This window comes from Cervus canadensis, chromosome 21 (genome assembly GCF_019320065.1).
Source record: "Cervus canadensis isolate Bull #8, Minnesota chromosome 21, ASM1932006v1, whole genome shotgun sequence".
Lineage (NCBI taxonomy): Eukaryota > Metazoa > Chordata > Mammalia > Artiodactyla > Cervidae > Cervus > Cervus canadensis.
In genome coordinates this window covers 52,673,829-52,691,923 of record NC_057406.1, presented here as the reverse complement: position 1 = coordinate 52,691,923, position 18,095 = coordinate 52,673,829, and the positions used below count along the sequence as shown (strand labels likewise).

General features: G+C 44.8%; 1 long non-coding RNA gene across 1 annotated transcript; it reads left to right on the top strand.

Annotated features, from left to right (window-relative positions):
* Positions 1 to 3,088: 3,088 nt before the first annotated feature.
* On the top strand, positions 3,089 to 17,797 carry LOC122423746. Its single transcript, XR_006264208.1, has 3 exons — positions 3,089 to 3,203; positions 11,976 to 12,083; positions 17,645 to 17,797. It is a non-coding gene; the product is annotated as an uncharacterized LOC122423746 (long non-coding RNA).
* Positions 17,798 to 18,095: the final 298 nt, after the last annotated feature.

The following is an 18,095-nucleotide window of genomic DNA, read 5'->3' as shown; positions in this document are numbered from 1 at the left end:
TCCTGCTTTATTCATCTTCCAAAATTTAGGAGAGGATGAATTGAGGTATCCAATCTAAAAGGGCTTTGAAAATAGAAAGAGGCAAATATAAATTAGTACTGTGCTTCTCTTTGATGTCTTCCCATTCGTAAAAGCACTCTGTTGACTGTGAAGATTAACGCAAACGCTGTTGGCAGTTATTATTTTGAAGTAAGGCACAGTGGGATAGGATTTCCAGTCATTTCTTCCCAAAGCACCAGACCTATTTATTCTAAATCCATTTCTTCCCTGCCTTTAGTTTTGAATGAACATGGCTTTGCTGCACATCGTTGCCTAATATATCACTTTGATGGTTTATTTCACCTTAAGTAGCATGGAATTGAAGTCTGAGACTGTATCAGGCTGATTCCAGGTCTCCTTTGCTCCCCTTTGTGCCCCCACAGTGGGGGAGAGTTGTCAAGCTGTGCTTGGCCAAGTTAAATGAGGAGACCAGATGGTCAGAAAGAAAGGAATTTTGGTCAAGGTTGAGGAGGAGAGAAGCTGACAGCATAACTTCTGCATAGTTTTTGACCAAGAGATCGGAATACTCAGCACTGGGGGTGCGTCGCTGCAAATGTCTGTGAGACACGCATTCTCTTTCATGTTAATCTCCTAGGACTTTCTGCCAACACTTCAAAATCATCCTGCAGTGCTTGGAGTTTGGTTCTCTGTTGATTTTAGTTTCTAGAGAAAAGAGAAATTGATTTATGTTAAACAAAACAAAAGGGAAAAGCAAAACGGGAGGTAAAGCAGTCCCTTCATGCTTTGACATTTAACACGCAATTTTAGGAAGAAAAGCAAGCAAAATCCAAGGTTTGGAAAGAATGGAAGATAGGAAACATTTGAGTGACATGCAACGCAGTGAAAGAAGATCTCTAGTCCTCTAAACAGAGAAGGCAGGTGCTGCAGAAACTGAAAGGCCATTCCAGGTTGAACTGAGAAGTGGCATCCTGAGTTGTCTGGCACCAAAGTGGGGTTGGGAGGCAAGAGATAGAAAGTCAAGCAGTAGGAGGTGGCAGAGATCCAGGCAGGAAACAGGCTGAGTGTGAACAAGTGTCTTCGTGGTGGGGCAGATGGAAAAAGAGGCGTTAGAGACACACTGCTGAGAGAGGAAGAGCCTGACTCCTTGATGTCCTTTGACCAAGTACTTCACTGCCTCCGGCTTTCGGAGTGCCATTTTTATTGTGCTTACTGCTCTACTCAAAATAAAATGCCAGGGCCTTTTCCCTTTGGCCTCACAGCTTAAATGTTCCCTAAAAGGTATAAGCATGGGACACAGTCCCGGAAGAACTGGGGCACTAGCATTGCCCAGGCTAGCTGAACTTGCCCAGTTTTCAAGCAGATTGTCTCTGGCAGGCCAGGATGACCTAGGAACCATGTGGCATGTCGATAACTGGGATTGTCTACCACTTTCATGTCGCCGTCTCGTTTGAGCTTGACAACAACCTTAAGGCTTACATAACAAATGAATCATGGCCACCTTTGCCGAGATGAGAGGACAGATGGTTGGGGGTCTGAATGGCTTGCCCACGGAATCGTGACCAAGGGAATCGTGAAACTGGGAGCAGAGCATGGTTCTCTGACTCCTGATGTGTTCCCTTTTCACCGCGTTATTTATGGGAGCTGGTTAGCAATGCTGACTGTGTCTGCACTTTGCTAGACGCTGTGGGGAGAGGCCAAAAAACAAACCAGATGTGACTCTTCTCCTTGGGACTCTCCTGATCTGAAGCAGAAGACAGGATGAAGGCAGATAAATGAATCCATGTACACATGCTCCCACAAGTGTACGTCTAACTAGATGTTCAGACATATTCATGCATCCTAAGGGTGTCGTTGGAAGCTTCTGGAAGTAAATCTCTGGGGATCTGAAGAAACTCAGAACACTGACTCATTGGCTTGGCTGTGAGACTATTCCAGATATTGGCAGCTATGTAAGTGGGGGCTCAGAATTAGGGCCAAAAGATGCATTTGACAGGAGGGAAGGGATTTGGGGTTAAGATCTGAACAGTCCTCAGGCAGCAAAGAAATTAAACAGCCTCAGCGAACTTCCCTGTGGTGACTTCTCTGCCTAGATAGTAGGACCTTTCACACTCATAACTGGAGAGAAAGAGAGAGATGCCTGGAAAAATTTACTGCATTGTCATTTGGCTTCCCTTTCAGAGCTTTCTTGGTGTGGCACATGCCAGACTTTGGATGGTTGGTGCTTTTGGCAATACAAATATTGTCTTGGTCTAGACCATCCTCTAAACTTAGAGATGCTGAGTAGGAGAAGAGGAGGTGGAAATCTGACCCTGAGATGAAGGGTTCACCCTTGGGCCAGCCCTGTCTCTTGGCCTTGACATTGACATTGAAGTCACTCAGTCGTGTCCGACTCTTTGCGACCCCATGGACTGTAGCCTGCCAGGCTCCTCTGTCCATGGAATTTTCCAGGCAAGAGTACTGGAGTGGGTTGCCATTTCCTTCTCCAGGAGATCTTCCTGACCCAGGGATCTGGGTCTCCCACATTGTAGGCAGACGCTTTACTGTCTGAGCCACCAGGGAAGTCCGTCTCTTGGCCTGGCCATGCTCAAATTACCTGCCCAGAAAGTGTCAGTGGGTGTAAACCACAAGCCCCATCTTTTCATGACACTATGACCTCATTATCTGGTGAGAACATCTGATTTCTTTTGGGGGAACCATCCTTCTCCCAAGGTATAGAAGCCTGAAACTTTCAGCAGAACCAATTGCTGTCTCCCTGGATCGGAGTCTTGAGCAGAGTGACGCGTTGGACAGGAGCCAGGCAGTCAAGAAGACAGCGGTTCTCTGCAGAGACCGCCCATTCGTGTCTTTCAGATCCCTCACTGCCTCTTCTCCATCTTTCTCTTCTGTTCTCTGAATGGCTTCTTAGCCTCCCCCCGAATTCCTCTTTTACTTTGGATGACATTTGTCACCTTCAATCAATGAACCCAAGGAATGAATTTGCCCCAAGTGAGGTCATATGCTTTCTTTAAGGTACTCAGGATGTGTCTGCTTCTGTCTGTCCTCCAGCCCACCTGCCTAAGAAGACTTCTTGGGGGATAGGACTCCTTCATGTGAGCCAGAGTCCTGTGGCCTGTGTGACACCAAGGGGTTGAAGCAACCAGTTGGGTAACAGTATGATGCAAGTTTCTGTTTCAGAAAAATGACTAAGATCTCCAGGTCATTCTGTAAGTATGACACTAATTGCAAGGTTAAGTCTTGGCAGTAAATTTATACGTTCAAGACCATTTCCAGCTATGCAAAGAATTTCTATTTCCTCATGTTAAAAGCCAGAGCAGTAAAATATATCCCCAATGTCACTATTACAACATTTACATCCTGGAAACATAATAAATGATCAATACAGTAATGGAATGCCTGGAAATATCCATATTTAATGGTAAATAGACTTTGGTACCTATAAAGTCTTTGCTAAGAATGTTAGCTTTTTATCTCTATCATGGTGAACCCAAGTTCTCTGACAGCAATTGGTAAAACATTCCACAAAAAGGTTGATAATACTTTACTACAGAACTAAAAGGTGGCCAGGGATGCAGAGAGCTTTACAGCTCTTGAATTGCATGAAGACCCACTGTAATTCCAATGTAGTCTGGAGCAAGGTGGAATCGGAGTGCTGCAGACAGGTGTGGGCAGGGCTGCCATGGGTGTGACGGAGAAAGCCTTCAGATTCGGGTGGCCCTGGATTCACCTTTCATTTCTGTGTCCCCTTTGGGTTCAGTTCCAGCATCCTGGCTTTGAAGTGCTCAGCTTCACCACCATATCACATCTCTGTCAGCATACACGGGGCATGAATGACATGTTTTAATACACCCAAAAATGCCAGTGAGAAGGCAAATGCCAGTGGGAGATGAACAGTAATAGAAAATTTTAGTGAAAGTAATAATGTTTCCGAGAACTGATACTTTTTTAATGCAAGACTGGAGGCATCAGTCTATTTCTAGCTATCCTTGTCAACCAGCTTGTCTTCTTTGCTTTGCATCCAGCTCATACTTCTGATTGCTGACCTGGTGACCAGTGCTCATCTCTGGGCACAGAGATTTTGTAGCTCAAGGTCATGGACTTCCTATAGACTCCTATGAGAGTTGCCCCTTTGCTGGCTACTCCCAAGGCTGGATCTACCTGGTTCCTCAAGGCTCCCTGCACATGCCAGCTTGTTCTCCTTCACCTGGGCTTCAGGAGGCCTGGTCCATAGCTCCTTCTTTGATCCTTTTATTTCTCTTTTCATCCCTTCTGCTTCCCAGCTTCTCTGACACTTGTGAAAGGTCTGACTCCCATAATGAACTCCTTATCCCTCTAATATTAATTGTTACTGCACATCCCTAATTGAACCCTGACACAATCTGCAATCTAGATGGAGTCACAAATATTGTTTCCATGAAAACAGTCATCTCCCAACACGAGGAGAATAGTGAGCCTCCCAGGTTAGCAGTGCAAGGCAAAGGGGGTTAGACATGGGGGCGCATGAGAGCACAGAAAAGCTGGGACCCGCTAAGGACGCTTCATCTCTCCAGTACTATATCTGAGGACGCTCTGCGTGACTGCTGAGAGCAATGGCCACTGCTTTACTTCCATCTTCCAAATATTGAACAGGCTCCTCTTTCAGCCTACTCTAACCTGGAACTATGCAGAATAGGGAGAGAAAGAGAAGGAAACTTTTCAAAGCGTTTCCAGCTTAAGTAAGTTGACAATGGAATGATTCCAAACAGTGCAACCCTTATCAACTTAGTACATCTTTCTTTTTTTCTGTATTTAACTTTCAAATAAAGACAATACAAGATCATGCTATTAACAATACAACAGTCTTTCATACAAATGAAAACAGGCTAACTTTCTCCAAATCAGTGTACATTTATTCATCTCTGGGTTACATTTATTTTCACTACTAGCTGAATCATCCCTCTCTTAAATATCTTGTAACTTAAATGTCAAGATATAAAGGCTTACCTCTTTCACCACAGCTTTTGTTACAGAGTGAATGAATAAGATAAGGGGAAAAAGAAAGACAAAGAATATATAAAATGTATATATAAATATAAATATATATATATATATATATATACACATATATAAAGACCCTGATGTTGGGAAAGATTGAAGGCAGGAGAAGGGGACAACAGAAGATGAGATGGTTGGATGTCATCACCAGCTTGATGGACATGAGTTTGAGCAAGCTCTGGGAGTTGGTGATGGACAGGGAAGCTTGGTGTGCTGTAGTCCATGGGGTCACAAAGAGTTGGACATGACTGGGCGACTGAACTGAACTGAGTTTATATATATGTATGTGTCAGTATATATAGCCATACATACAACCATATAAATAGATATTTATATACATATATGATACAAACATATCAAAGAAAAGAAGAAATGGTTCATAACTATTATAGCCATCATTTCTGCAACTGGTCATGTTATCCTTTCTCGTGTTTATACTTTCTTCCTTCTATTATCCTCTCTACATTTGCTTTGCCCTCAGAAAGTCCTACAACTGATCATAGTTCCTGGTCTGATGGAATCATCCAAACTCTAATTCTACTACTAGTAGCCTTGTCTTCATTGAGTTGTAGTGTTCCATTAATGTTAATCACAGGGCATGGTATTACTAAGTGATGCCCCAACATCTGCATGCGATCCAGACATTCTCTTCTCTTCCCTCAGTGTGTCATAGCAATTCCATTTCTCCTGGAGAAAGTCAATCACCCTGGCCAGTACGGTAGCCCCCTTCTTTGCCTGTTGGTTCCCTAGTATGAGTTTTTCAAAGTAGACTTTTAACAGTCTTAGTTTATAACTAATAGAATTACTTCTAGTTCCTGGTAGACAGTCCCCCATTCAGTTCAGTTCAGTCGCTCAGTCGTGTCCGACTCTTTGCGACCCCATGAATCGCAGCACACCAGGCCTCCCTGTCCATCACCAACTCCCAGAGTTTACTCAAACTCATGCCCATCGAGTCGGTGATGCCATCCAGCCATCTCATCCTCTGTCGTCCCCTTCTCCTCCTGCCTCCAATCCCTCCCCAGCATCAGGGTCTTTTCCAATGAGTCAACTCTTCGCATCAGGTGGCCAAAGGATTGGAGTTTCAGCTTCAACATCAGTCCTTCCAATGAACACCCAGGACTGATCTCCTTTAGGATGGACTGGTTGGATCTCCTTGCTATCCAAGGGACTCTCAAGAGTCTTCTCCAACACCACAGTTCAAAAGCATCAATTCTTCGGCACTCAGCTTTCTTCACAGTCCAACTCTCACATCCATACAGGACCACTGGAAAAACCATAGCCTTGACTAGATGGACCTTTGTTGACAAAGTAACGTCTCTTCTTTTTAATATGCTGTCTAGGTTGGTCATAATTTTCCTTCCAAGGAGTCTAAAACCTGCACATTTTTTTTAGCAAATCAACAGATATCTTCTTGACCTCTTCTTCTGAGCAACTTCTAAGCTCTCTCCGAGACATGAGACTTGAATTCAAAGCCTATTTGATCTTTACTCCCAAAATTCCTCTTGGGGAAACCGGAATCAAAAAAAGACACAAGTACCCCAATGTATATTGCAGCGCTATTTACAATAGCTAGTGCATGGAAGCAACCTAGATGTCCGTTGGCAGATGAATGGATAAGGAAGTTGTGGCACAAATACACAATGGAATATTACTTAGCTATAGAAAGGAATGCATTTGAGTCAGTTCTAATGAGGTGGATGAACGTAGAGCCTATTATACAGAGTGAAGTAAGTGAGAAAGAGAGACAAATGTCATATATCAATGCGTACGTTAGAATCTAGAAATACAGTACCAACAATCCTACGTGCAGGGCAGCAAAGGAGACACAGATGGAAAGAACAGAATTTTGAACTCAATGGGGGGAGAGGGTGGGAAGATTTGAGAGAATAGCATTGAAACTTATACATTACCATATGGAAAATAGATAACCAGTGGGAGTTTGATGTATGATGCAGGGCACCCAAAGCCAGTGCTCTGTAACAACGTGGTGGGATGTAGTGGGGAGGGAAGTGGGTGGGGGGCTTGGGATGGAGGGGACACATATGCCTATGACCAATTCATGTTGATATTTGGCAAAAGCCATCACAATATTGTAAGGTAAATATCCTCCAATTAAATAAATACATTTTAAAAAGAGGAAAAAAATGTTCCTCTTGGAAAGTGCAGAAAGAAAAAGAAGGAAGAGGAGAAGAAGGAGAAAGAGGGGGAAACAAGATAGTCTCTTTTTCAGGGAAGCTAGGTTTTTCTGGAGAGGATTTTATCAAAGTTGTTTCTCGTCGTTGACCCTAAAGCCATGACCATATGTGCTGCATATGGATCTGAAGCTCTGTTTTCTGGCTTGACATATCATTAAAAAATTAGTATGAAAAATCTGTCTTTAAGAGGAGTGAGATCATGTGGTTCTTGGGACCTGGAGCTGTGCTAATTCAGAAACATGCAATAATTCTGGAAACAAAGAAGAAAAACTACTTTCCAACCCTGTGCCGGGCTTTTTAAGTTTTAATCATTTTTATGAGGCTAAAAATAACAAAAAGTATAGTTTGACAAAATATTGAACCCTTAGCTCAAGACAGAAATTGGTAGGGTGGGGGAAAGACTTGCATTGGCCGCGTTTTAACCTATAAATCAAGAGAAATCAACAGAGAATTTAAACCAAACATGTGCTGCACATAGTTTCCACTGGCCTTGTGTTACCAAGGTTAGAATTATGGTTGGGTTCACAGTGAGAAAGTGAAAAATTGATGACATCTGCCCTCTGAGGTCTTTTTGTTTTCCTGGTAGCTACTGCAGAGGCCTTGGCATTCTGTGATGAAAACTTCAGATGTATGATGGGAGATGTCATATGGGGGTGAACAGTTTGAAACCAGAACTCTGTCCTTGTTCCCAGGATTCTTGTAAAGCACCTTCCTCCCTTTCTTCTTGCTACTGACAAGATCAGACACCCTGGATATTCTGTGTTAGACTGTCCTGAATGATGGAATCTCACTAAGATGGTGGAAGGCCTAAGAGTTACATCAGATCAATGAAAACCAGGGCGTGTTTGCATCCTATCACCTCTGTCATCTCATTCATTCATTCATCTGTTCATTCAACTTATATCTGCCAACACTGTCATGGATGCTGCTGGTGTCTGTCTACATCCTTCGAGCTTCACCACTTGGGTGCACTTCAACCAGCTTCATCTGCTGGTACCTCTACCTCTTCTACCTGTGGGATTTCTCCAAAGTCACTCTGCCTTTGCTTGCAGACAGATGGAGAGATAAAGCGCTAAGGCTCCTTAGGAGCAGTCTCCCCATGACTGAATTTACCTATAAATGCCTTGGCACTGTCACTCGTGGGGTGGATAATACTCAGGCACATTTTCTACACCATTTCCCAGTGTTCCCATGAGATTGAGTTCCCGCGGCCCACAGCTTTAGTTTATCTGATGACACACCCTTTCGTAGGCTGCCTTCCTTTCCCTGCGTGCCTCCCCAACCCTTTCTCAACGTTTTCTGCACCTCCCTCCCAGATGAACCACCTCCGCTAGAATCCTTGTCTCAGAGTCCACTTTATACCTATTATGTGCCAGGCGCTGTGGCAGGGCTTCATGGATTGGATAACCACCAGATTATAAGATTCCAGACACCAGTGACAGGCTGGTGGGGAGATATTTGACAATCTATTCTAACAACTTTATAAAGTTAGCGTGAGGTTTACACTTGTGAACCACTTAAAACTGATTGGCAGAGAGTAGCAGTGAAGTAACTATTAGTTATTATATTTGTTATTCTGCCGAACCGAGTCATTGGGTGCTTGTGCTGTGCTTAATCACTCAGTTGTGTCCAACTCTTTGCGGCTGTGTGGACTGTAGCCCGCCAGGCTCGCCTGTCCATGGGGATTCTCCAGGGAAGAATACTGTAGAAGGTTGCCATGCCCTCCTCCAGGGGATCTTCCCAACCCAGGCATCAAACCCAGGTCTCTCGAATTGCAGGTGGATTCTTTACCATCTGAGCCACCAGGTGTTTAGCAGGTAAATGGTGTTCAATTATTATATATTAAAATTATATGTTGTTAAAATATAAATCCCCACGCAAAGGTGGTGCTCTTGGGCTAGTAGGCGCCGTCCACATTTCAGAGGGAATAGATTTGTCAGAGAAACTTTAGTCACTTTTCTAGACCTTGAAGGAATGAGGCAAAGTGCTTTAAAGGTGGTGGGGATGGGGTGGGGAGGGAGAACCGAGTGATGGGGCAGCAGGAGAGGGTGACCGTGGCACAGTCCCGCGGGGCCTTTGGGCAGGCAGAGACAAGCCTGGGGCTCTGGGTGACACGGGCCTGGGCAGGTGAATCCGGGCTCCTCTGAGCCCAAAGCCCTAAAGAGAGAAATGGCAGAACCAAGATTTGAACCTAGGTCCTGTTCATTCATTTATTGTCTTGATACACTTTTTCAACACTCATTGATTTAAATTGGCATTTCAAATGTCGTCAGAGGACTCCCGGTGGGAGAACATTTGGAAATCAATGTTCTGCAATAAGGGCTTCGCAGGTGGTGCAGTGGTAAAGAATTCGCTTGCAGATGCAAGCCCATGCAAGAGCCGCAGGAGAAATGGGTTCGATCCCTGGATTGGGAGAATCCCCTGGAGAAGAGCATGGCAACCCACTCCAGTATCCTTGCCTGGAGAATCCCATGGACAGCAGAGCCTTGTGGGCTACAGTCCATGGGGTCACAAGCAGGTGGACACAACTGAGTGACTGAGCACACACGCCCATTGTGCAATAAAATACCCTGAGTGCTTTGGTAGAATGCGTGTGTGGGTCAGAATCAAGGCTCCTTCTACCCAGGTCAGGAGGAGGGAGGCCTGACTGGAATTTGGACGGGGGCTGCCTCCACAACCCATTCCATCTGCCTCGCCCCTCGGCCTCCCTAGTGCTGGGTGTGGACAGGTGGCTTGATTTCTCCGAACTTCACTGGGGTTCTCCATCTGCAATGTGGGGGAATCCTGCCCCCCATCTCTCAGGCTGTTCTGGGCACTGCAGGAGAGCCGGCAGGGGAGAGCAGATCTACAAAATGCCAGCTTCCTTCCATCTTTCCTCCAGCTTGAAAGGATCCAGATGCAAACAGACAAACCCCTCCTCAACATAAGGACCAACAGACTGGTTAGCAAACAGTTCAAAGAGCAGCAGTTGCTTCCCTGGGCCTCAGGGAGCCTTGCTGCAGAGGCCCTGGGCAGGAGGGAGGGCTGAGCTCTAGATTCAGCTGTGGTGGTTGTGGCGATTTAGTCGCTAAGTAATGTCCCACTCATGCGACCCCAGGGACTGTAGCCCACTAGGCTCAGATGGCCTGGGCCCAGATCTTTGCTTCACTCTGTACCGAGTCTCTGATCTCAGGCAGGTTCCTGGATTCTGTGAGCTTCAGTGACTTCATCATGCAACGTGAGTGAAAATATTAATAGCTCTCACCTCCTCGTGTTGTTATAAAAATGAGATGAGATGATTTGAGTGCCTGGCACATCGTAAGCACTTAATAGACATAGTTCTTTAGAAAGGGTTTCTGGCAGAAGGAGAACTCAGCTGCCAAGTTTCCTAACTTTGTATCTTGACGACCATGATTCAGCTGTCTCTCAGAGGAGTGGGGTGAGGGCTGGACGTTGATGTTTTAAATTTAGGGAGTTCTGTGTTTTGACTCATTGGCTGAAAATATTGGCGAAGCCCTGCACATACACCCAAGATGCTCTCCACACGCTGCAGCCAAGCTCACCTGTGAGTCTCTGCCCAAGAGGATGGAGAGAATTTCATCTTCCTGGCAGGCTGGACATGCTCATGTTGGGCTATGATTCTGGGACATTTTTACAATGAACTCAATCTGTTCCCAGGGTTGAGGCCTAGCTGCCTGTGGTGTTAACTAGCTGGACACACACCCTCTCTCAGCCTCTTTCCCTTCTCTGCCTCCTCCTCCTGCTTTTCCCTGCCAGGACATCCTAGGAGTGCTCCCTCAGTGAATTAATTGGTCTGAAATCCTTCCTTTTGAAGCCATTTCTGTGCACGTGTGCGTATGTGTGCTCAGTCATGTCTGACTCTTTGCGACTCTATGGAGGGTAGCCCTTCCAGGCTCCTCTGTCTGTGGGATTTTCCAGGCAGGAATATTGGAGCAGGTTGCTCTTTCCTGCTCCAGGGGATCTTCCTGACTCAGGGATCGAACCCACATCTCTTGTGTCTCCTGCATTGGCAAAGGGATACTTTACCACTGCACCATCTGGGAAGCTGGAGCCATTTCTGGGGGCACCCAAACTGAGACATTCATTGACAGACTCCTTAACACAAGTTAAACACAGGCCAAATGAAGTACAAGGTCATACCTGCGTGCAATCATGACCGTCTAGACAGCCAGCTCAGGTCCAAGCAAACTTCTGCTTGCTGGGATTATTTGAGTTGGCTTGCCCAGGCAGCCCTGGACTCTTTCCAAAATTCCTCCAGCCCCCGCTTTCCTTTGGTCTTGGAAACTTAACCTCTGAAGCTGGCAGGCCTCAGATGAGAACAGCACAGGCTTTCGTGAACGGCAAACGTGGGCTGCTCCTGTAAGTGAGCTCAGGGTGGAAACACAGCTTTCCTCTTGTTTGTGAGCTCCCACCTCTTCTGAACCCAGAGATGAGAATTAAACTATCATTTCTCTGGAACCAATGCCATTGTCAAAGGTGAGATATTAACACAGTGTTGCAGGTATACATGGAGGGCAAGTTGTCACCACTCATAACTGCTCATAGCAGATGTCATTCACATCTGGGCTCCTAAGTTATTCTCATGACTCTATTCAGCAGAGCTGGTGTGATTCATGCACTGAAAAGGGTGCCCAGGATGTTCAAGAGCAATGCCAGCTAAACAGACAGCAAGCACTAAATAAATCCCACATACAAAGGTGGGGAACCAATCTCAAGTTCAATAACACGAGCCCTTTCTCTCTTTTCTAGATTCCATTTAGAAGAGAAGAAAGTTACCAAGAACTCAAACTTGTAGATCCAGAAGGGAAAGGGCAAGGTTCCAAAAGCAGATGGAAACCAATGAGACAGTAATTAAAGGTGAGCATTTATTGAGGGTGTCACATGGGTTAAGTGTTGAGCTAAGTAAGCAATTACACACACAATTGTCCTTAGTCTCTCCTTCTTTCTCTCTCTCCCTCTCCTTTGTATATTGTTTCTAGTGTACTCCTGAGGAAATTGAGGCTTGTAGAGAATAGTATCACTGGGCTACTAAGTATGAAAAATGAGACTTAGCCCAGGTTTTTATCTGACCCCTTATGGGCTCCCCGGTGGCTCAGTGGTAAAGAATTTACCTGTCAATGCAAGAGACACAGATTCTTTCCCGGGATTGTGAAGATCCCCTGGAGGAGGGCACAGCCACCAACTCCAGTATTCTTGCCTAGAGAGTCCCATGGACAGAGGAGCCTGGCGGGCTACAGTTCATGGGACTTCAAAGAGTCAGACACGACTAAAGTGACTTAGTAGTCACGCACACAGGATTTATTCATTCACCCTTTATTGAGCTTCTGCTATGCACCAGGCATTCTTCTTATTCTAAGCACTGGGGAGAAAGTGTCCCTGTCCAAAAAAAGACAAAAATCTTGCTCCAACTGAGGTTTCTTTTTATCAATATTTATTTTTTTAATTTAATTAAAAAAATTTTCATTTTGAATTGGGGTGTCACAGATTAGCAAGCAAAGTTGTGATGGTTTCAGGTGAACACGAAGGGACTCAGATGTACATACGCACACATCCACCTTCTCGTGCTGAGGCTTCTTTTTGATAAGGGAGATCCCAGTAAACAAATAGTGCGTGGGATTTCAGATTACAATAAATGCTGAGAAGAAAAATAGATAGAATGAGGACACAGGGAGACAGTGGCCCTGTGTTGAATAGGGTGGCCAGGGAAAGACTCACAATAAGGTGAAAAGTAAAAAGGAGCCCGAAGGAAGTGAGGAAGAGAGCCAGCTGGGTACTTGGGGGTAGAGTTCCCAGGAAGAAGGAAGAGCCAGTGTTGAAGACCCTGGCTTGGGAATGAGTTTGGCATATTTAAGTAGCAAGAATGGGGGCTGTGAGGACTGGGTGGAGAAGTCAGCTGTCGAGAGGTAGGGAATGGAGTTGGAGAGTTAGCTGGGCACAGTCCTGATGCTGGGAAAGATTGAGGGCAGGAGGAGAAGCGGGTAGCAGAGGATGAGATAGGTTAGATAGCATCACTGACTCAGTGGACAAGAATTTGAGCAAACTCTGGGAAATGGTGAAGGACAGGAAAGCCTGGCCTGCTGGTGGTAGTCCATGGGGTCGCAAGAGTGGGACACGACTCAGCGACTGAACAACTGCCACAATGATCATAGAAGGCTTGCAAACCTAGGTGGCACCAGAGGGCTGGAGAGAAGGGGGGACAGGATCTTACTTACATGTAAAAGTAAGGGGAACGTAACATAGAACATCAAGGAGGCAGTAGGGAGATCAAAAGGCCGGTCATAGCTGGGTGACCTGAACCAGGATGGGAGCAATGAAAGAGAAGCAGTCAGATGTGGGGTGACACTGGCAGGATTTGCTGATAGATCAAGTGCAGGGTGAGACCAAAAGCAGGCCAAGGCTCATGGCCTAAGAAGCTAGCAAAATTAAATGCCATTTATGGAGATGTGGAATCCTGGGGAAAGGGGCAGGTTTGGGAGAGAAGGAGAGGAGTTTGGTTCTGAACAGTATTCAGCAGCAACATGGTATAACTCATGGGGTTTAGGAGTCTAGAGTCAGGAGGAGCGGTCTGGGCTGGAGGTATATGTAGCTGAGTTATCAGCATAGAGGTGGTGTCAGAGTTGTGGCATTGGATGAGCTCAGGTAGGGAACAGAGGTGTGCAGAGGACAAGACTGGGGCTCTGGGCAGGTTTAGTGATAGGAGAGAAGGGGAGAAGCCAGCAAGGGAGGTTCAAAGGAGCAACCAGCAAGATGGAAGGATTGAGGACGTGTCACGCCAGTGCTGCTGACAGGGCGAGAAAGATGGACTGAGGACTGACCACTGGATGTGGCAACGTGAAGGTGACCTTCGTAAGAATGGCTTCAGAGGACTGGGCAAGTGGTAGAGAAGGCTAGGTGTGCCGGGCTCTGAAACCCTAGATCCCCCCTCCAACCAGAGTTTGTACACACACACACACATACACTCGCAGTCACCATCTGAAGAAATACAGAGAAAAAATGTTTTAAAGTAATTATCTTTGTTTTTTGATTCAATATTTCTTTTTATGAACCCATGACTTTTCCCCTAATTAGTCAAAAGCACTCAAATTGCTTTATGGAATATTGAGAAGGTTATTGTTGTTGTTTAGTTGCTCAGTTGTGTCCAACTCTTTTGCAACACCATGAACTATAGCTGGCCAGGCTTCTATGTCCATGGACTTCTCCAGGCAAGAGTACTGGAGTGAGTTGCCATTTCCTTCTCCAGGGGATCTTCCCAATCCAGGGATTGAACCAGGGTCTCCTGCTCATCTCCTGCATTCCAGGCGATTCTTTCACAGCTGAGTCACTGGGGAAGCCCATTGAGAAGGCTATAAAATAAATTTAAAAATTAGAACAATTGTTAATTTTCAGTTTGACTTTTTTAGGATGTCAACGCCCATGTCCAAAATATTAATTCAGGAAGTCAAAGCCTTTGCTTTGTGAAGCCACATTTTACTAAAAGAAAAAAAAGATTCTTAATAATTAGGACATTGGGAGCAAAATGGAGACTTGATCCAAGGACGTGAGTGGTAGAGGCTGGAAGAAGCCCCAGAGCCCTCATCCCACCATCCTTGGGGGACTGGCTGAGGGTCAGATGGGTTACAGTAGAGCTAAGGGAAGAGGATTGAGCATGATTTTCAAGGATGATGTCAAAGTGTTAGACTAGAGGACCATGTCTTGACAGAGAAGGTAGAAAACATATAGGACTAGAGATCAATATCCAAGGAGTGGCCAGCACCGAGGAGCTTCATGGGGGCCAATCAGAGCCTGAGGACCAAAATACCTCCCTCTCATGGGCAACGTGACCCACCATCACATGGAAGAAACCCCATGGGCTCCTCTTCACACTACTGTTTGCTGGGGTCCTTCTACCATCTATCTGGCCATTTCTGCTGGATTTTCCAGCTGAAAAGATTCCTGCCCATGCCTGAAGATCTTTCTGAGTCCCATCCTTACTTCCTCACATGGACATCCCATGACTGAATGACCTAGGGTACTTGCAAATCTCCTGAAACACAGCATGGAGACAGCAGGGTGCCCTAGATACCCAGCAGGACCGTGGAAGTGCAGATGGAAAATACTCCAGCACTAGGATTGGGTTGGGCTGCACAGTGGTGAGACCCAGCCCAGTTACATAAGAGTTCATTTGGAAAAGGTTTCTACTCTTAAAAACGTTTGGAAGACTTCTGGCTTAGCTTCAACAAGTAAGGGGCTTAGAAATCAATACTGTGATCATTACAACAAAAAAAGAAAACAGTGAATTAATTGAAAACCAATGACTTTTCTTAGACTTATCAAACAGTTGAGCTTTCAGGGGTAACCACCACCCTAATATCTGGAGGTTCGGAGAGAAACTCAAACCGGGCTACCACAGGGACACAAAGAAAGGACAACAGAGGAATTTGAAGCTTCTGGCACTGAAATGCCCAGCAAACACTGCACGCAGACCAACTTGTAGCCAGATTAACATGAATCCTCACACTTTAGTGAGGATTTAGGTCCGTGTGCCTCAGTTCCTAATACCTGGTACATCATACCCAGCTCTCTAGAAAAAATTAAAAACCATGCTAAAAGGCGAGGAAAAACATAGTCTGAAGGGTCAAAGTGAGCATTGAAACCAGACTAAAATAAAACCCAGATTGGGGGATTATCAGGCAGATCAAGGTCAACATCAACAACAGTAAAATCATATTGATAGTGTGTCCCCTTGACACAAAGTGATGAAAATAGTGCTGTATTCTGTGGTCTCCCTCGCGCCACCAAAACTTGCTGCTCCAGTCTAACCTGAGAAAAACATTGTATATAATCACAGTGAAGAACATTCTACAAAATACTTTACAAAATCCTCTTCAAGACTGTCAAGGTCATCCAAAACAGGAAAGGTCTGAGAAACTCTCACAGTCAGGAGGAAGCTAAAGAGACTTACCTATTAAATGTGATATGGATCCTGGATGGGATCCTGGGACCAAAAAAGGTTAAAACTGAGGGAATTTGGGCTTCCCTGATGGCTCTGCGGGTAGAGTCCACCTGCAATGCAGGAGACCCAGGAGATGAGGGTTTGATCCCTGGGATGGGAAGATCCCTTGGAAGAGAAAATGGCAACCCACTCCAGTATTCTTGCCTGAAAAGTCCCATGGCCAGAGGAGCCTGGCATAACTGAGCATGCACACACACACAAGGGAATTTGAGTAAAGACTGAACTATGGTTAATAATTTATGAACAATGTACCATGCTAAAATAAGATGTTAAAAAATAGGGCAAACTGGCTGTGTGGTATATATGGGGACCCTCTGTACCATTTATACAATTTTCATGTAAACCTAAACCTATTCTAAAAATAAGGTTTAGGGAATTTCCAGTCAGTCCAGTGGTTAGGACTCAGCATGTTCACTCTCATGGCCCAGGGAACTAAGATCCCACAAGCCAGAGGTGGCCAAAATAATAATAATAATATTTTATTAAAGGCAAAAATGTTTGGCAATGCCTGGGTTAAGGATCACTGGGTTAAGGATCTTCAACTCAGATTATGTTATTAGTTGAGTTTAGTTTTGTTTTTCCCATTCTGTCTAGGGGACCCAAGGGCCAGCTTATTTTTGAGCCACTCCAGAAAACCCCTGGGAGAAAAAAAGATTGTAGGATGTAGGCAGTGGTACCAGAGACAAAAAGGCTGCCAAAGTTAAATTTCAGAAGGTTGGAAAATTATGGTTTTTAGGAGCACAGGACTTACAGTTTACTAGCTGAGTGGCCTTGGGTGGGTTATTCAACCTCTCTAGGTCCTAGTTTTTTCATCTGTAAGCTAGAGGTAAAAATAAGAGTACCATACATTGTTGTGCTAGTTTTTGTGATAAAGCAATTATATTCCAATAAAAATGTATATTAAAAATTAAAAAAGAAAGTACAAGGGAAGCTTTATAATTAAATATGATTGGGACACACAATGGTTCAGTTAATTAAAAAAGTACATCTTAGCAATGAATCATTAAAATGCATACATAACTTAAAAATAATAGGAGCACCTCATTCATAAGACTGATATCAGAATTAAAAGAATTCGTGTTTATAAGATACTTCCAACAGTGTCTGGAATGTGGTATGTGTTGTATATATATCTATGTTAACTAAATAAAGGCAATTATCCGAAATTAGCAGCTCTGTGGAAACAGCAGGATCAGTGGCCAGTGTATGGTAGTTTATGTGCTATGTGTTTTTCCATTGAAAAATGGCAAAAAAAAAACAACCAGTCCCCATGATTTTCCAGATCATTTATTTAACACTGAGCAAATTTTATAGTTTGTCGTTGTGTTTCCCACTTCTCATGTATTAAACTCCTTGACTTACCAATAGCTTACACTTACTGACATTTTCTTTTCTCTTTCTCTCTCTCTTTTTTTTTGACAATGAGGAATGTCTGTTGAGTGCATACTGAACATACCCAGACTTCCCCTGAGCCTGAATGGCTCTAAAATGCCCACGCTTCTCTGCTGAAGGCAGATCCTGATGACCAGTGAGTCCACTAAAGGAAAGTACATTTTCAGCCTCATCCTGTTGCAAACCAGCAGTGGCCCTTTTGGAGGCAAGCTCATTTCCAGCTTCCTGTGTCCTTTCTTATTCTGTTTGAATCCCTTTTGCTTCTCTAATCGCAGGAACGAAGGGTCACGTCACACCCGTATGTAATCCAGGAAGTTGCCTGGATTACATTCTAATGGCATGTGGGGCTCAGGCAGTTGGGGGTGAGGAGGCAGGCAGGATAGGCCCGGCGTCTCTTTGTGACAAATCTGTTGGCTGTTGCCGTGTTCCCAACCATGAGCCTCAGCTGAATCTCTTCTGTTCTCCAGTCCCAAGTTACTTTCCTA